General features: G+C 43.0%; 1 pseudogene; it reads left to right on the forward strand.

The window, feature by feature from the left end:
* Nucleotides 1-9,726: 9,726 nt before the first annotated feature.
* Nucleotides 9,727-10,817, forward strand: LOC102188132 (annotated as a pseudogene).
* Nucleotides 10,818-19,139: the final 8,322 nt, after the last annotated feature.

Genomic DNA, 19,139 nt, shown 5'->3' on the forward strand with positions numbered 1-19,139 from the left:
TGTGGGTCCTAGAGCACTGGCCTCAAGGACCCCTCAGAGGCGGCCTGGGTTCAAGCCAGGGAGGACTCTCCTCACTGAAGTTGCTCACAACATCTGCTTGTCCTTCTTCTAGGTGCCCTCCTTCCCTGCCACCCTGCCGGCATGTGCCTGTGATCCATAACCTGTGTCACCATGCCTCAGAGGCACAAGAACAAGTACCATGCCATGTGAAATTCCACCAGGTCCAGGGGACACTCAGTATCCCCAGGAGGCCCAGACCAGTGCTGCTGCAGCCCCCAAAGAGGAGTGCCCCTCCTCTCCCTTGTCTGTCCCTCAGGGTTCTTCCTGAGCTCCCCTGCTACTGGAGATCACCAGGAGCTTCAGAAAGCCATGGCTCCTCGCTCTCCTGATGCAGGGCATTCCTGCACTGGATCTGATGAAGGTGCCCAGGGCCCAGAGGAGGAAAGTGCGGTTGCCTCCAAGGCAGCCCCTGCCACTCAGAGCCCTCTCATAGATCCTCTGACCAGGAAGGCCAGCATGCTGGTGGAGCTTCTGCTGGAGAAGGACACCAAGAAGGAGCCCATCTTGCAGCACACCCTGTTGAAGGTCGTTGGCAGGAAGTATACGCAGCACTTCCCTGAAATCCTCAGGAGAGCCTCTAAGCACATGGAGCTGGTATTTGGCCTGGAGCTCATGGAAGTCTACCGTAGCAGGATCATCTATGCCCTCATGTACAAGCTCAACCTCAGCGGCAGGGGTCTATACTAGGAGGAGGCCTTGGATCTTTGAGGAGCCCAGAAGGCTCATCACCAAAGATCTGGTGCAGAAGAAGTAACTGAAGTACCGACAGGTGCCAATAGCAATCCTCCACACTACTAGTTCCTGTGGGGCCCGAGAGCTTCTTTGACCAATAAGATGAAGGTGTTGGAGGTTTTGGCCAAGATCCATGATACGCTCCCGACTTCCTTCCCAGACCTCTAGGACGAGGCTCTGAGAGATCAGGCGGAGAGAGCAGGGCTGAGAGGCACGGCCAGGGCTCCAACAATGGCTGAAGCCAGTGCCCCTTCCAGGGCCAAGTCCTACAGCTCCTCCCACATCTAGGGAGGGAGGCCCTGACACTTTCTTCCGTTTTGTGTTGGAACAGAGCTGTCAAGCTCCTAAACAGTATAGAGTAGTAGGGTGGAGGGAGCAAACCTTGGATGTTCTTTACTGTTTTATGTAGCAAGGGAGTTTAGGTACAACTCATTTTTTTTAATATATATCTTTTTTCCTTTATCTGTAGGAGAAATATCTAGTGAAAGTTGATTTAAATTAGATTGAGAAGATGAGGGAGGAGTTTAGTATTTTCAAATTTTAATTACTTTTCATAAGGTTTATTGTGCTTCAGAATACAAATGTATTAATCATATAAACCACATTGTTTGTTGTTTTAAAGTTTTGAAAGCCACAGGTTGGGTATATGTAAAACACATTGAACGTATTGAATATGTTGTTCACCATCTACACAAGGTGAGATGACAATGGAACAGAATTTTCTCAAAGAGTAGTCAAGCTGCTAGATAGTGCAGGTTAGTAGGGGTCGAGCAAACCAAGTTTAGATCTCTATTTTCTTCCTCATTTAAATGAGTAACTTCTGCATATTATCTATTTCATTTTTATTGAATATTTTTACTTCTAGCAGATTCCTTTTCTCCAGAATATTGGTTTGGTAATGATATTCCAGTTTTATTTATTGCTGTTTTAGGATTTTAAAGTTACAGTTTTGGTAGATGTAAAAGAAATTCATGAACCATCTGTATGTCTTTATGATCTGGAAGTAGGTAATATGTTGCTGAAAGAGAGATTTTCATGGGAGTGTGAAACGCGACCACAGAAAATATTGAGAAACCAAAAAACAATTAAGCAAACATAAAGGAAAAAGCTTTTAATTTGTAGTTTGCCTTATTTCCTCTAACCCTTTTTTTTGGTAAAAATAAAATATACTTTGCCTTAATTTAGCTCATTTAAGAGTATTTATTTCTTTTGTCCCAGTGCACTGCATAGTCTCTGCTCTCTACTGGATAAAAATAACCTCAGATAGGAAGGTGGTATTTTGGAGGTGCATAATAATCATAACTTGCATTAAATTAAAGACCAGTGTTTCTCAATCAGTATGACTCTGCTTTATATGTAGTACATGCATTCCAGCATTCATGCAGGATAGGATTTAACAGACTCCATTTATAGATGGATAACTTGCAATTGTCTCAAGTTCACAAGACTGATAAAGTGACCTTCATCAGATAAGTCCCCTGATGTGCACTAGTTCAGAATCCTTCTCGTTCTTTGCAAGAGCAAGAACTGAGGAAATCTCTTTTCACCAGTGTCATATTTGGTACCGTGACTAGGATTGCTGCCACGGTGAACACCAGTGGTCTTGGCCAAAATGCTGGCTGGAGACCCCTGACTTCCACTCTCTCTCTCCCACGAACACTTGCTTCCTGTCACTCTCTGCTTGGTTCTATTTCCATGACCCACAGGGCAAGATCTGGGTCAGCTCACTGTGTCATGGCTCCCCTCAGTTAAGAGCTGCAAGCAGGACACCCAGGCTGTGCATCCCCAAAGAACGCTTGGGTGGCAGTTGACACTGTGTTTAGGCCTGGGAGACACAGAATTTCCAATGGTGAAGGCGCCCACTGAGGCCAAGACTTTTCTCCTCTCATCTTTGTCATTTCCTCTATGGCTCTATCCATTCTGATGTGAGAAGTTTAACTGAGAAAACTGCATGACGTTCAAATTAAGACCAAATAAATAATCAGGGACTTGATTGGGTGAGTTTCTTCTCTGTAAGTCCTCGAGCCCAATTCCCTCCCTACACATTCTTAATCCGAGTGTGTTTCCAGGACCAGAACTGCATCAGAGGCCAAAACTGGGGGACTCTGCATTCTTCTCTAGATTTTTGGCATACCTCACCACACCATGACCTTACACTGTGGGCGATCCCCTCCCTTCTGTAGATCTCAAGCAGACGTTACCTATAAAAAGAGCAATGTGTCATGGAACTGCAAGCTGAGGTTAGGAACAGAAACTGCAAAAACTATTGGCATGAACAACTCTGTCCAAACATCATGGAACTGCAAGCTGAGGTTAGGAACAGAAACTGCAAAAACTATTGGCATGAACAACTCTGTCCAAACATCATGGAACTGCAAGCTGAGGTTAGGAACAGAAACTGCAAAAACTATTGGCATGAACAACTCTGTCCAAACATCTGCATTAAGAACCTTGACTGACCTCTAGCATGGTTTCTAACAGCAACCTAAGGCCACATTCTAGGACAACTTGGCTACCCCGGAGTTTCTGTTTAGAAAATTTCAAGGCTACCAAAGGAATCTGTTCCACCCAACATCTGACATAAGCCCCTCATCTTTTTTTACCAAGGGTGTCTATTTAAAACAAAGACCAAAAAAACAAAACAAAACAAAAAACCCTCACAATTACAAGAAAAGTGTGACAGAAATAAACTAGAAATTGATAACAAAAAGACAGCAAGAAAGTTAAAGATTATTTGCAGAGTAAACAATAAACATCTAAGTAACACATGGGCCAAAGGAAAATTTAATGAGAAATTTTAAAATATTTTTACAAAATGAAAACAAAATTACAACTTATCAGAAGTTATGTAAATCAGTAAAGAGATATATACAGCATTGAGTGCCTATAACAAAAAAACCCTACAATTAATAACTAAGCTTCTATATTAGTAAACTTGTAAAAGAAAAGAAAAAGCAGAGGAAGAATAAACCAAAGTGGAAACCAATGACACTCAAAAAAGGAAGGTAATGTAGGAAAAGAAAAAAATCCAAAGAAGTTTCTTTAAAGATAGAAAATAAAAAGAAGACAAAATTCTCCCCAGGCAAAATAAGAACAAAGGGAGAAAACACAAATTAAATTACTAATAGTAGAAATGAAGGAAGGGCCATTACTACTGATTCCATGCACATTAAAAAAGTGAATATTATAAACAATTCTGTGCCTACAAAAATGAAAGGTTCAATTGAGAAACTGCTTGAAGGTATAACTTAGCACCATTTTCACAAAGAAAAGTACATGCTCTGAATAGGTCTATATCTATTAAAGAAATTTAATCTATAACTACTAAGCTTCCAATAAAGACAGTAACAGACCCAGAGGTTTCCACTGATTATTTCTATCAAAAATTTAAGGAAGAAATGATAACAATTCTCTACAATCTCTCCCAGAAAATAGAAGCAAAAGGAACACCTCCTAATTCCTTTTCTGTGAGGTGAGTGTTACACTCGAATATCAAAATCAGATAAAGAAATTAAGAGAAAAAAACGAACACAAATACCTCCCATAAACATAGAAGCAAAACCCCCAACAAAATATATGAAAAGAAACCTAACAATCCATAGAAGGAATTACATACTATATCTAAGTAGGATGCATTTCAGAGGTATAACATTTGAAAATCAGTGATCATAAATCATAATAACAATGGTCTAAGGAAGATAATCACAAGATCAGATCAACAGGTGAAGGAACAAAATCATCTGATAAAATTCAACACCCATTCATCATCAAAATTCTCAGCAAACTAGATACAGACAGGCATTTCCTCAGCTTCATATACAACATCTGAAAAGAAATACAGGTAAAACATCATACTTCAGAGTGAGAAGACAGATGCTGTCACACTAAGGTGAGGAACAAGGCAAGGATATCCCTTCTTACTATGCCTATTCAACAATGTACTGAAAGGCCTAGCCAATGCAATGAGATAAGAGAAGGAAGCAAAAGATACAGATATTTGGAAGAGAAAAATGAAATTATAATCAACAACAAGAAAACTCCTGGCATTAATAAGCCAGGAGTATATGTTAATAAAGTTAATATATCAGAGAAGGCAATGGCACCCCACTCCAGTACTCTTGCCTGGAAAATCCCATGGACGGAGGAGCCTGGTGGGCTGCAGTCCATGGGGTCGCTGAGGGTCGGACACAACTGAGCGACTTCACTTTGACTTTTCCTTCCATGCATTGGATAAGGAAATGGTAACCCACTCCAGTGTTCTTGTCTGGAGAATCCTAGGGGCGGGGAAGCCTGGTGGGCTGCCATCTATGGGGTCGCACAGAGTCGGACACGACTGAAGCGACTTAGCAGCAGCAGCAGCTGCATTATCAATATATAACTATTATATAATTAATATATTAATAAAGTTAGTACATAATAGTCACTTTTTTTTCCAATAAACAGATGGAACTTGCAATTAAAAACTTAACACCATTTACATTAACACCAAAATATATTAGAAATAATTCTTTAAATATATGTATAAGATTTACATGAGAAAAACTCATAAACTGCACAGAAAAAATTAAAGAAGACCTAAATAAATAGACACACAAGTTCATAGATAGGGAGATGCTTTATTGTTGAGATGTCACTTAATTCCAACTTAACCTAGATACTTAATACAATTCTGGTCAAAATTCCGGCAAGTTAGCTTCTACATAGCAGCCAACAATTTAAATTTTATGCCCAAAATGAAATGATCCGTAATACACACTGAAGTCAATATTAAAGATCTAAGTCAGAGAATTGATATTAGTGGATTTCAAAACTTACTTTAAAGCTACAATACTCAAGACTGTATGCTATTAAGAGAATACTAGACAGATCAATGGCACAGAACAGAAAATCTAGAAACAGACACCCCAAACACTCAACCGACTTTTAACAAAGGCGCAAAGGCAATTCAATGGAAAAAAGACAGTCTTTTATTAAACTTACAGTCCTGGGATAATTAGACATCCATATCTAAGAAAAATGAATCCACATACTAACTCTAAACCTTTCAAAATAATTAATTCAAAGGGAATCACAGACCTAAATGAAAAACTCACAAGTGAAAAAAAAATTGCAGGGACATCTCTGGCAGTTCAGTGTTTAAGACTCAACACTTCCACTGCTGGGGGAAGAGGTTCGATCGCTGGTCAGGGACTAGGATTTCACATGCCATATGGAATAGGCAAAAAAATCTAGAAGATAACATGGGGGCAAAACTTGAGTTTAGTAATGAGATTTTAGGCACAACACCAAAAGCACAGTCCATGAAAGAAAATAATAAGCGGAACCTTGTTAATATTAAAAGCTTCTATCTGCAAAATATACTATTAGGAGAATGAGAAAGAAAGGCCACAAAAGGGTAGTTACAAATCTATTTGCAGGGCAAGAATGAGGACACAGACCCAGAGAATGGGCGTGTGGACACATCGGGGGAAGCAGAGAGTGAGACGAATTGAGAGAGTGGCATGGACAAATGTGCACTACATGTGGACAACAGGCATGTGGGGGACGTTGCTGGGGGACACAAGGATCAGCTCTGTGACGACCTAGAGGGGTGAGGTCGGGGGTGGAGGGAGGTTCATGAGGGAGGGGATATATGTATACCGAAGCTGCTTCATACAAGAGAACCTGACACACCATTTAATTATCTTCTAATTTAAATAATTGTTTAAAAAATCTATGAGTGTAAAAACTAGAAAAAAAACCTAGGGAAGTACACATAGCCACTAGAGTTATATATACAACAATGCCAAATGAATAAAAGTCAGAAGTAATGAAAAGCAAAAGATCACAGTAACAAATTGATTCTCGAATTAAAATTCTTAGAAAACAGGACAGGAAATATTCCAACATATAAGAGACTTCAAAAATCTGGAATAAAAAAAAAGATCACGACAGCAAAATCATTCAGTTGGTCTGGAAGAATCATCAATTACTTACACCAAGTAACAGAAAATACACCATAAACAAAAGGAACCATAGAAAAAAATTTACCTACAAAGAAACTTTAGAAAAATGTATACAGTCTTCATGCAGGCAACAAGAATAATTTCCTGAGTCTTAGAAAAATGAAGGCTCAGACAGAATAGTATGTTATGTATATTCATGATGAACAGATATTATAAGACTGTCAATTATCTGTAACTCCTTTATAGAGTTAGTACCACATTCAGAGTAGCTGAGATCACAATGAAACACGGTCTGCGGCTTTTTGGACCCAGAAGTAACCACGGAAATCTTATGGAAGGAATGAAGAAAACTATTAACAAAAGTGAAAACATAAAATTAAATAATCCCTAATGGACAGTAAGTCTCCAGTGAACTTGACCCTATGTGTGCCCAGGTGGGGGAGTACTTAAGAGACTGGCACAGATGTGCAGCCTGCAAGGGAAGCAGACAACAGGATCAGCTGGAAGAGGCTTTAAACTTGAGCCCTGGATTCTTCCACTCTGCCCTGGCATCATGAATCTCCACTGCTTCACTGAAGGAATCTGAGGCAGCACTTCCGAGGGCCCATGCCAGGACCATGGGGCACCAAAGCTTGGCTTGGATGTGGCAGTACAGCCCAGATCATGAAATCACCAGCACAAAGCTTGTTGTGTGTGTGCATAGTCACTGAGTTGTGTCCAAATCTTTGCGACTCCATGGACTGTAGCCCACCAGGCTCCTCTGTCCAAGGGGAAACTCCAGGCAAGAATACTAGAGTGGGTTGCCATGCCCTCCTCCAGGGGGTCTTCCCAACCCCTGGATTGAACCTCGGTCTCCCACACCACAGGCAGATTCTTTAGTGTCTGAGCCACCAGGGAATGCTAGGGGATGAGAACTGGCCCTGTGAAATGATCACCTTAATAGACTATCACCCAGGGACTAAAAGAGAAAAGTTAGTATCAGAGGAATTGTTCAAAACGACAGAACTTCATCTCAGAACTTTTGAGCAATGACCCTGCAGTCGACTGAGAGACCACAGTGAGAACTGTCAGGCTAAGGAGCCCCTTCACTTACTCTTCTGGAATGGTATGAGCATGGCTGGGGACAGGGGTGGACTTATACCAGAAAGGGAAGGATTTCCACGCCCTGTCAGCAGTCATTTTGAATGAAGTTTCTGAGTGAGATGTGAGGGGTTCCACACCTCAGAAGACAGTCTCCCATCCTTCCCTCTCAGCTCATCTTACCTGTAGCAGCCATGTCCAGGAAGCCTTGGGTAGAAACGGTGAGATGAGACGTATATGCACTTCATACGGGAGACTCGGGGGTTCACACTTTCGATATGAGACCTTGTCCTCGGATCAGCAGATGGGACATAGCCCAGCATCTACAGGGGTTAAGGCAAGGCATGGAGAACGACAGAGCATCGCTTACTCCAGAAGAGGGAGCCCAGAGAGCCCTCGCTGTTGGTCTCATGGACTCCAGGACGGCTGTTAGGCGTGGGCTCCCCAATTCTTCCTGCTGAGGGTGCTGACGCAAGTGAGCGGCATGGAGTGAGCCAGCTGACAGTTCAGGACAGGGACGTCCCAGGACCCCTTAAGAGTCAAGGAAAAGTCCACGTGCCAATCCCGGGAGAAGCTTCCCCGGAACCCCGCCTGTCCAGGTCCCGCCCCTGCTGCCCTCCTGGAGCCAGATGCGCATGACAGGAAGTGACGTCCTCCTAAGCACGCTGGGGGAGCGACGCCGTACTTGACAGTGCCGCTATCTCTGAGAGCTGCCATTGACGGTGGCCAGAGGGAGCAGTCCCAAGTGTCATCAGGTGTCAAGATCGGACGTGACGTGAGTTACTAGTGCAGGGACACATCTCTGCACCCTGAATCCCTCTTCTCTCTGAAAAGAGGGGGCCGCACAGCCTCCGGCCACCCTAGCCCTGCACTCAGACCAGAGGATCCAGCCAACTCTTAGGCTTCAAGACCGTCCACTAACCACTAGGGGATCTCGGGAAAGAATGCCTCAGTCAGGCTCTGCTGGATCCCTGCTCTGGTCAGTAGAGGGAGAGCCATGAGCCCTGTGGAGTGAAGGAGGGACCCTCGGGGGAATGAGTGTCTCCATGCAGCAGAACGGCAGCCATATGTAACCTCCAACTCATTGTGATTTTGCTGCAGATCATCTGGGCAGCCAACGGGCAACTCTAAAGGCTGAGGGGCTCCCTCACCTTTAGACCTCAGGGGCGACCTCAGACACGGAACACTCGGAGAAGAGGAGACTTGGGTCTGAGGGGCTGGCAACTGGTCAGTAAAGTGAGGATGTCAGGGTTCAGGAAGATTCAGGATGGGGACCATCCTCCCTGACAAACGGGTGCCTCAGGACCCTCCCCTGTGGTCAGTGCTTCTTCCTGGTCAAACATTGGGAAGGGGAGTGGTGACCTGAGAGGGCAGCTTGGAGCCTGGTTGTGAAGGGACAGCCACAACAGCAGAAGGAAGGTGTTGGGACCCTTCAGTGGGGGACTGAGTACGCCTTCCTCTCCTTGTCTGGGGTGACAGGGAAGGTGGTAGCATCAATTTTAGATAGGAGAGGGAACGGGCTGAGTGCAGGATGGGGGGCGTTGGATATGGAGGTGTCTCCCACCAATTTTCATCCTGACTCTGAATGTCAGCTGAGAGGACTTGCCTCCCCTGACAGCCCCCACTGCCCCACCCCTTCTAACACCCAGTCAGGACTGTCTGATGCACCCCAGGGCTCACTCTCCCTTGCTACTCAGCGGTCTCAGGGGACAGGCTGATCAGGAGAACCGGAGCCCTGTGGGTCCTAGAGCACTGGCCTCGAGGACCCCTCAGAGGCGGCTTCCATTCAAGCCAGGGAAGACTCTCCTTCCTGAACGTTCTCAAAGCATGTCCTTTTCCCACCTCCAGGTGCCCTCCTGCCTGCTTTCCTGCCCGCACTCCCACCTGCAGCCCCTGATCTGCTGTCAGCATGCTTCAGAGGCACAGGAACAAGTCCCATGCCCGCGGGAAACACCACCAGGTCCAGGGGGACACTCAGGAGGCCCAGGCCAGTGCTGCTGCAGCCCAAAAGGAGGAGTGCCCCTCCTCCCCCTCTTCTGCCCATCAGGGTTCTCCCCTGAGCTCCCCTGCTGCTGGCAATCGCCAGGAGCTTCAGGGAGCCATGGCCCCTAGCTCTCCTGATGCAGGGCCTTCCTGTGCAGGATCTGATGAAGGTGCCCAGGGGCCAGAGGAGGAAAGTGCAGGTGCCTCCCAGGCAGCCCCTGCCACTCAGAGTGCTCACAAAGATCCTCTGGCCAGGAAGGCCAGGATACTGGTGGAGTTCCTGCTGGAGAAGTACACCAAGAAGGAGCCCATCACGCAGAATGCCCTGATGAAAATCATCAAGAGGAAGTACAGGCAGCACTTCCCTGTGATCCTCAGTACAGCCCTTGAGCTCCTGGAGCTGGTCTCTGGCCTGGATATGAAGGAAGTCGACCGTAGCAGGAACATCTACACCCTCATCAGCAAGGTCAACCTCGGGGGAAATGATTGTCTGAGTGGTGAGTGGGGGCTGCCGATGTCCGTCTCCTCATGGTGCTCCTGGGGGTCATCTTCATGAATGGTAACCGCGCCACTGAGGAGGAGATCTGGGAATTCCTCAGTATGTTGGGGATCTATGCTGGGAGGAGGCACTGGATCTTTGGGGAGCCTAGAAGGCTCATCACCAAAGATCTGGTGCAGAAGGAGTACCTGAACTACCGCCAGGTGCCCAATAGTGATCCTCTGCGCTATGAGTTCCTGTGGGGCCCGAGAGCTTGTGCTGACACCAGTAAGATGAAGGTACTGGAGGTTCTAGCCAAGTTCCACGGTAGGGTCCCTAGTTCCTTCCCAGAGCTCTATGACGAGGCTCTGAGAGATCAGACGGAGAGAGCAGGGCTGAGAGGTGCGGCCAGGGCTCCACCCATGGCTGAGGCCTGTGCCCTTCCAAGGCCAAGTCCGGCAGCTCCTCCCACATCTAGGGAGGGGTCAGGGCACTTTGTTCCCTTTGTGTTGGAAGAGAGCAGTCAGGCTCCTAAATAGTGCAGAGTAGTAAGGGTGGAGGCAACAAAACCCATATCTTCTTACAGTTTTAAATGGTAAGGGAGTTTAGATTTAGTTTGTTTAACAAAATATACATCTGTTTTCTTGTATTCATATGAGAAATACCTAATGAACGATGATTTAAATTAGGAAGGTAAAGAGGTGAAGGAGGTGTTTAGTATTTTCAAATGTTCTACTTTGGATAAGGTTTATTGTGCTTCAGAATTCAAATGTATGAATTATATAAATCACAGTTTCTAGCTGTTTTCATGTTTTAAAAGTTTGGGTATTTGTAAAACACACTGAAAGTACTGAATATATTGTTCACAATGCAAACAAGATAACATGACATTAGAAGAGAATGTTTCTTGAAGAGCAATCAAGCTTCTAAAGAGTGTGTGGTAGTAGTGGGTAGACCACATTTATTTTGATCACATTTCTGTCTCTGTTTCACACGAGTAACTTATACATATTATTTGTTTCTTTTTTTTTTCAAGTATTTTTACTTCTCAGAGGTTGTTTTTTTCAGATTATTAATTTGGTAATTGTACTGCTGTTATATTCACTGCTGTTTTAAAAGTTTTAAAGGTACAGTTTCAGTAGACATAAAAGACATTCAGGAGCCATCTGTATTGTCTTTCTGATCTGCAAGTAGGTAACATAGCACTGCAAGAGTGATTTTCATGCAAATGTGAAAGAAGACCACAGAAACTATTGAGAAACAAAAAGAAAATGGAGAAAAGCATAGAGTAAAAAGTCTTTAACTTGTGGTGTACCTTATTTCTTTTAAACATTCTTTTAGTAAAAATAAAAAATACTCTGACTTATTTAGCTCATTTAAGAATATTTGTTTCTTTTGTCCTAATTCACTGCATATTCTCTGCTCTCTCCTGGATTAAAAATAAACCCAGATGGGAAGGTGGTATTTGAGGGGTTCATAGTAAAATAACTCCCACTTATTACAAACCAATACTTCTTCATCTGTATGCCACTGCTTTATATGTAGTACATGCATTCCTGAATTCATGCAGGATCGGATTTAGCAGACTCCATTTGTGGATGGATAACCTGCCAATTTCTCAAGTTCACAAACTGATGAAGTGACCTTCCTGGGACAAGTCCCCTGATCTGGATTAGTGGACATCCCACAATGTGCCACTTCTCCCAGCCTAAGCTAGACATCATGTCTTTTCATTCATTTTTCCTCTAAACACTCAAGAAAATGTGTCTTGTTGGATACATGGGGCCCTGTCTCAAAGAACTGTTTTGGAATAAAGTTTAAAAAATGCTGATAAATGAATGGTATGAAAGAAGACAAAACTACTCAGGGACAAGTTGGTCATGAACACATGCAATGTCAGATACCCTGAAAAGATCAATATGCCCTCATTTATCCTTCCTGATTCTCAGGGACATAAAAGCCTTAGCTTAAACGTTGTGTCCTCAGGTCAATTGATGGAAGAGTCTCAGCCTCTGATAGTTATCAAGGGGAAGATTTTAGAACACTAGGGGTCCCACAAACTATATCCTGCTTCTTGCATTTGTGGCCATGGGAAGAGCAGTCTGTCTTAGGTGCGCCTTCCTTTTCTGCAGGGCAAGGGTGGAGGGGTTCTCAGGGAGTTGAGCCCCTTCGTCTTGCGGCAGCAGCTCCAATTCTGCCCAAGTAGGAGATCCTATCAAGTCTTCATAGGATTTACAGTGAGGACACAGGGTTCTGAGTGGAGCTCCCACCCACACCTATAGCAATGGGGACGGCATGGAAGAACAGGCAAGGGTAGCCATGGAGTAGCTCTCTCCCCTCCCCTTCTGTTCTCTCAAGAAGGCGAAAACCTAGGCCACAGGCCAGCCGATTCAGCCAGTAGAGAGGGTGGATTCTGATATGCTACTGGAAGTCAAGGTAAGAAACCTGATCTAAGACTGGGGGCCCACCTACTCCAGAAGAGAGTGGAGCCCTTGAATGTTATCCTCAGAAGGCCCCAATAGCTTTGCACACCTCGGGTTCACCTTGTCTTCCAATCAAGAACTTCCTTTGTTCTGAGGAGCACAGCCTGAGTTGAGTGGAGGGTGCAGTCTGGGTCTGGTCAGGTTTGAGGATGAGATCCCTGAACGAGGGGCAAGAGGACCACTCAGCCCAGAACAGGGGAGACTGTGGAGGCCCACCCCTGATGTCAGCCCTATGAGACCCAGGAGAAAGCTTTCTGGCTGAAGTGCTTCTCTTTCTGGTGGAGAGGTCTCAGGGAGGTGAGAGCCTTGGTCTACTGGGAGAAGCCTCACTTCAGTACAGAGTGGAAACTAGTGACTGCAAATGAGGATAAAGGGACTGCACCTAGAACACAGCCCTGCCCCTCTACACCTCGCACTGGCCAATTTGGGAACGTGGGCATGATGCACCCCACACATTTCCTTTTAGAGCATCTCTAGAGGTGAGGCACTGGGGCTCAGAGGTCAACCTCAGGAGGAACTCCAGTTCATGCAAGAGTCAAGTAGAGGACCATGGGGACTAAGGGAACCACTCACACTATACCACTTTTATAGAATCCCTCCCCTAGGGTCAGCCATGAGTGACCACAGGTTGGCAGCCCTCACATCCTCCAAGGTGGTCTCAGGGAATTTAAGGCTGTAGCATGAGAGGACAGGTCTCATTAGGAGGGGGAAGTCAGTGAGAGGACCTGGAGAGAGGACAGTAATAGTGAAAGGAGGGAGGAAATACAGGTCTTCCTAGGAGCCTGACTGAGGACAGGTGCATCCAGCCATCAGAAGTCCTCAATTTCCAGTCCCAGCTTTCTGTCCTGAGAGACCACAGGTAGATGTGGTAATGTAGGCAACCTAGTTTCTTGAATGTTGAGTTTCTAGACATAATTTCTTTTCTAGACAGAGTTTCTAGACAGGTTTTCACTCTCTGCTTTCAATTTTATCAAGAGGCTTTTTCGTTTCTTTTCAATTTCTGGCATAAGGGTAGTGCCATCTACATATCTGAGGTTATTGATATTTTCCCAGCAATCTTTATTCTAACTTGTACTTCATTCAGCCTGGCATTTCACATAATGTACTATGCATACAAGTTAAATAAGCAGGGTGACAATATACAGTCTGATGTACTCCTGTCCCAATTGTCATCAGTCCATTGTTCGATCCAGTTCTAACTGTTGCTTCCTGACCTGTATACAGATTTCTCAGGAGGGAGGTTAGGTGGTCTGGTATTCCCATCTCTTAAGAATTTTCCACATTCTATTGTGATCCACATAGTCAAAAGCTTTAGAGTAGTCAATAAAGCAGAAGTAGATGCTGTTCTGGAATTCTCTTCCTTTTTCTATGATCCAATAGATGTTGGCAATTTGATTTCTGTTTCCTCTGCCTTTTCTAAATCCAGCTTGGACATCTGGACATGCTTGATTCATGTACTATTGAAGCCTAGCATGGAGAATTTTGAGCAGTACTTTGGTAGCATGTTAGATGAGTGCAGTTGTGTGGTAGTTTGAACATTCCTTGGCATTGTCTTTCTTTGGGATTGGAATGACAGCTGACCTTTTCCAGTCCTGTGGTCACTGCTGAGTTTTCCAAATTTATTGGCATATTAAGTGTCGCACTTTAAAGCATCATCTTTCAAGATTTGCAAAAGCTCAGCTGGAATTCCACCACTTCCAGTAGCTTTGTTTGTAGTGATGCTTCCTAAGGCCAACTTGACTTCGCATTCCAGGATTTCTCTCTCTAGATGAATGATCACTCCATCATGGTTATTGGATCATTATGATCTTTTTAGTATAGTTCTTTTGTGTATTCATGCCACCTCTTGTAAATAGCTTCTGCTTCTGTTAGGTCCACACCATTTCTGTCCTTTTTGTGCCCAATGTTGCATGAAATGTTCCCTTGGTATCTCGAATTTTCTTAAAGAGATCTCTAGTCTTTCCCATTCTGTTGTTTTCCTCTATTTCTTTGCATTGATCTCTGAAGAAGGCTTTCTTATCTCTTCTTGCTATTCTCTGGAACTCTGCATTCAGATGCTTATCTTTCCTTTTTTCCTTTGCCTTTTACCTCTCTTCTTTCACAGCTATTTGTAAGGCCTCCTCAGACAGCCATTTTGCTTTTTTGCATTTCTTTTCCATGGGGATGGTCTTGATCCCTGTCTCCTGTACAATGTCACCAACCTCATTCCATAGTTCATCAGGCATGCTATCTATCAGATCTAGGCCCTTAAATCTATTTCTCACTTCCACTGTATAATCATAAGGGATTTGATTTAGGTCATACCTGAATGGTCTAGCAGTTTTCTCTACTTTCTTCAATTTAAGTCTGAATTTGGTAATAAGGAGTTCATGATATGAGCCACAGTCAGCTCCTGGTCTTGTTTTTGTTGACTGTATAGAGCTTCTCCATCTTTGGCTGCAAAGAATATAATGAGTCTGATTTCGGTGTTGACCATCTGGTGATGTCCATGTGTAGAGTCTTCTCTTGTGTTGTTGGAAGAGGGTGTTTGCTATGACCAGTGCATTTTCTTGGCAGAACTCTATTAGTCTTTGCCCTGCTTCATTCCTCATTCCAAGGCCAAATTTGCCTGTTACTCCAGGTGTTTCTTGACTTCCTACTTTTGCACTCCAGTCCCCTATAATGAAAAGGACATCTTTTTTGGGTGTTAGTTCTAAAAGGTCTTGTAGGTCTTCACAGAACCGTTCCACTTCAGCTTCTTCAGCGTTACTGGTTGGGGCATAGACTTGGATTACTGTGATATTAAATGGTTTGCCCTGAAAATGAACAGAGATCATTCTGTCATTTTTGAGATTGCATCCAAGTACTGCATTTTGGACTCTTTTGTTGACCATGATGGCTACTCCATTTCTTCTGAGGGATTCCTGGCCACAGTAGTAGATATAATGGTCATCTGAGTTAAATTCACCCATTCCAGTCCAGTTTAGTCCTCTGATTCCTAGAATGTCGACGTTCACTCTTGCCATCTCTTGTTTGGCCACTTCCAATTTGCCTTGATTCATGGACCTGACATTCCAGGTTCCTATGCAATATTGCTCTTTACAACATCAGACCTTACTTCTATCAGCCAGTCACATCCACAGCTGGGTATTGTTTTTGCTTTGGCTCCATCCCTTCATTCTTTCTGGAGTTATTTCTCCACTGATCTCCAGTAGCATATTGGGCACCTACTGACCTGGGGAGTTTTGCCTTTTCATACTGTTCATGGGATTCTCAAGGCAAGAATACTGAAGTGGTTTGCCATTCCCTTCTCCAGTGGACCACATTCTGCTAGGACTCTCCACCATGACCTGCCCGTCTTGGGTTGCCCTGCAAGCATGGCTTAGTTTCATTGAGTTAGACAAGGCTGTGGTCCTAGTGTGATTAGACTGACTAGTTTTCTGTGAGTATGGTTTCAGTGTGTCTACCTTCTGATGCCTTTTTGCAGCACCTACCATATTACTTGGGTTTCTCTTACCTTGGGCGTGGGGTATCTCTTCACGGCTGCTCACAGCAAAGCCCAGCTGCTACTCCTTACCTTGAACAAAGGGTATCTCCTCACCGCAGCCCTTCCTGACCTTCAACGTGGGATAGCTCCTCTAGGCCCTCCTGCGCCAGCGCAGCCACTGCTCCTTGGTTGTTGGGTTGCTCCTCCCAGCCGCCACCCCTAGCCTCGGGCATGAAACTAAGTGGCAAATAAATGAAATTTTGTTGCAGGTGTTCAAAGTATCCAGGGAAAGGAGGTCTGAGGCCTCTGGGGCAAAAATCTGTTTTATTTTCCTTTCCAGAGTTATGGACCTGGCAGAATAGACATTGCTGGTAGACTGCACAATTTTATAAAAAATCTTCCTACCAGTGTCTATAATTTGAGTCATTTTAACTGATGGTCAGGGAAAGAGTTGCTAGAAAGCTGGGAGGAACCAAGGGGTCATCTTGAATTTCTCATAGCCCCAACTATTTATTTCATTTAAAGCTATTGTTTACCCACTTACTTTCTCTAGTTTGGAAGCTGCTGCTACTGCTGCTGCTGCTAAGTAGCTTCAGTCGTGTCCGACTCTGTGCAACCCCATAGACGGGGGCCCACTGTCTCTGGGATTCTCTGGGCAAGAACAATGGAGTGGGTTGCCATTTCCTTCTCCAATGCATGAAAGTGAAAAGCGAAAAGTGAAGTCGCTCAGTCGTGCCCGACTCTTAGCGACCCCATGGACTGCAGCCTACCAGGCTCCTCCATCCATGGGATTTTCCAGGCAATAGTACTGGAGTGGGGTCTGACTGGTGCCATATTAAATAGACATCAGGATGGCAAAAGTCTGGCAATGAAGGGTCAGTATTTTTGGCAGAAGCAAAATGGACTTTATCTACTCGTGCCACAGTGTTCACAGATTCTTTTGTTGTTGCTGCCTGTACATAAAAGTCAGCTTCAGTGTTTCTCTGATACTTGGGTTTAGTCCTTTTAGTGTGAGCTTCAATTTTGATGACAGACAACATTCTACTACAAGACATATAAGACTTCCAAAAGTTTATAATAATTCCTGAAACACTTATAATACACACCTATACAAGTCTGAAAGTGTGAGTTGCTCAGTTGTGTCTGACCCTTTGCGACCCCTTGCCCTGTAGCCCACCAGGCTTCTCTGTCATGGAATTCTCCAGGTAAGAATACTGGAGTAGGTAGCCATTCCCTTCTCCAGGGGATGTTCCTGACCCAGAGATCGAAGTCAGATCTCTGGCACTGCAGGCAGATTCCTTACTGTCTGAGCCACCTGGTAAGCCAGACACAATGTAAAAAAGGCTTAACATTACTTCTTATTTGGCAATGCTTCCCATGTAATTTAACATAACCAATATTCTTAATTAGTTTAATATCTCTCTTTTTATAAGGAGAGAGAACAAATCTTTGAGATATTTCAGGGGCCCTCTGAAATAACGTATACCTCAAAGCTACTTCTAAGTCAAAAAGACATGTAGAATTTGATTTGGAGGAAGCTTGTCAAAAATATCAAAGAGGCTTTAAAACATTTAGTCACATAGATCACTGGGAAAAAATGCTTAGTTATCCATTTAACCAAAATAACAATTAAAGACTTCATAGGCAAATATAGGTTATATGGTTCTGAATAAAATTTAGCTCTTTTACCATCCAGAGGACTAGGTTTACTTAAGCAATCATGTTCTGATAAAGATAAAACAAGATTTTATATATATATATATATATTATATATAGATTATATATATATATAGTCAGATTCCTTCAAGGTAAAGAAAAACTTTTGTAATTTTTTCTTACCAAGAACAAACCCATAGAAAAAAGACAGTTTGCCCTTTGAACAGAGATAAAACCAAATTCCAATTTTATACCAGGTTACTTTTAATACTTAAACTCATTTACTTAATTAAATTGATTCCAATTTTATTTATTCCTGACCACACATAAAATTCCTTTCCAAAGATTTAGTTTTTCACAAAACTTACAATTTTCTATGTCCATTTTAGTTTGTGCCTTTGTTTCTTTCCCATTTGGAATAATCAGCCTTACAAAAAACTACTTTCTTTTTCCTTAACAAAAACATCTCCATACCATATAACTTTTATTACCACCAAACACATTCTATTTCTGTTATTATATTCAGTAGCTTTAACCACATATTAAACTTCTTAATCCTTTTAATTTTAATTTTTTAGTGAAAATAAAGAAGTAAACAATTCTTCATTGTATTAATACTTTGTGGCTCAGCAAGCTTAAAAATACACTTTATAATTTCTAGAAATAGAATAATCTTTCAATAAAGCATAAGGTACATTTATTAATAAACCAAAATATACTTAGTCTCTTGTAGTAAGAGGTGAAATATATGCAAACTTAGACTTGTTCAACAATGAATGTTTTAGTATTTTATCTTATTTGGGAATGACTAAACAGTCAACAAATTTTCATCACTTAATTTAACTTAGCAAAACTCTAAGAGTATAAATTACCAAAGAGATTTAGGAAACAATTTGAGTAGACATATCACAAAACGATTATTTTTAAAAAGTTCACCTAAAAACTCCTATCTCATTTATATCTATTTAATTCTTTTGTCCTTAATAATCATACTTAGATTACTCATGAAAACTTCATTAAAGCATTTAGTCATTATCTTAAGACCTTTTGACTCTTTTTTGTTTGTTTGTTCTGGACAAATGTTGCAACAGAGACATTAGTTCATTTGACAAGTAAACCCAGTAGAACAAAAGTTGGTTATCCATATTTTATTTTATGCTAACTCTGAAGATATACCCATATTAATCCAGTAAGCTTAAATTTAGCTTTTATTTACTGAAGATTCTAGCTCATGTGAACTCGAAATATCTGGTGTT

This window comes from Capra hircus, unplaced genomic scaffold, assembly GCF_001704415.2.
Source record: "Capra hircus breed San Clemente unplaced genomic scaffold, ASM170441v1, whole genome shotgun sequence".
Lineage (NCBI taxonomy): Eukaryota > Metazoa > Chordata > Mammalia > Artiodactyla > Bovidae > Capra > Capra hircus.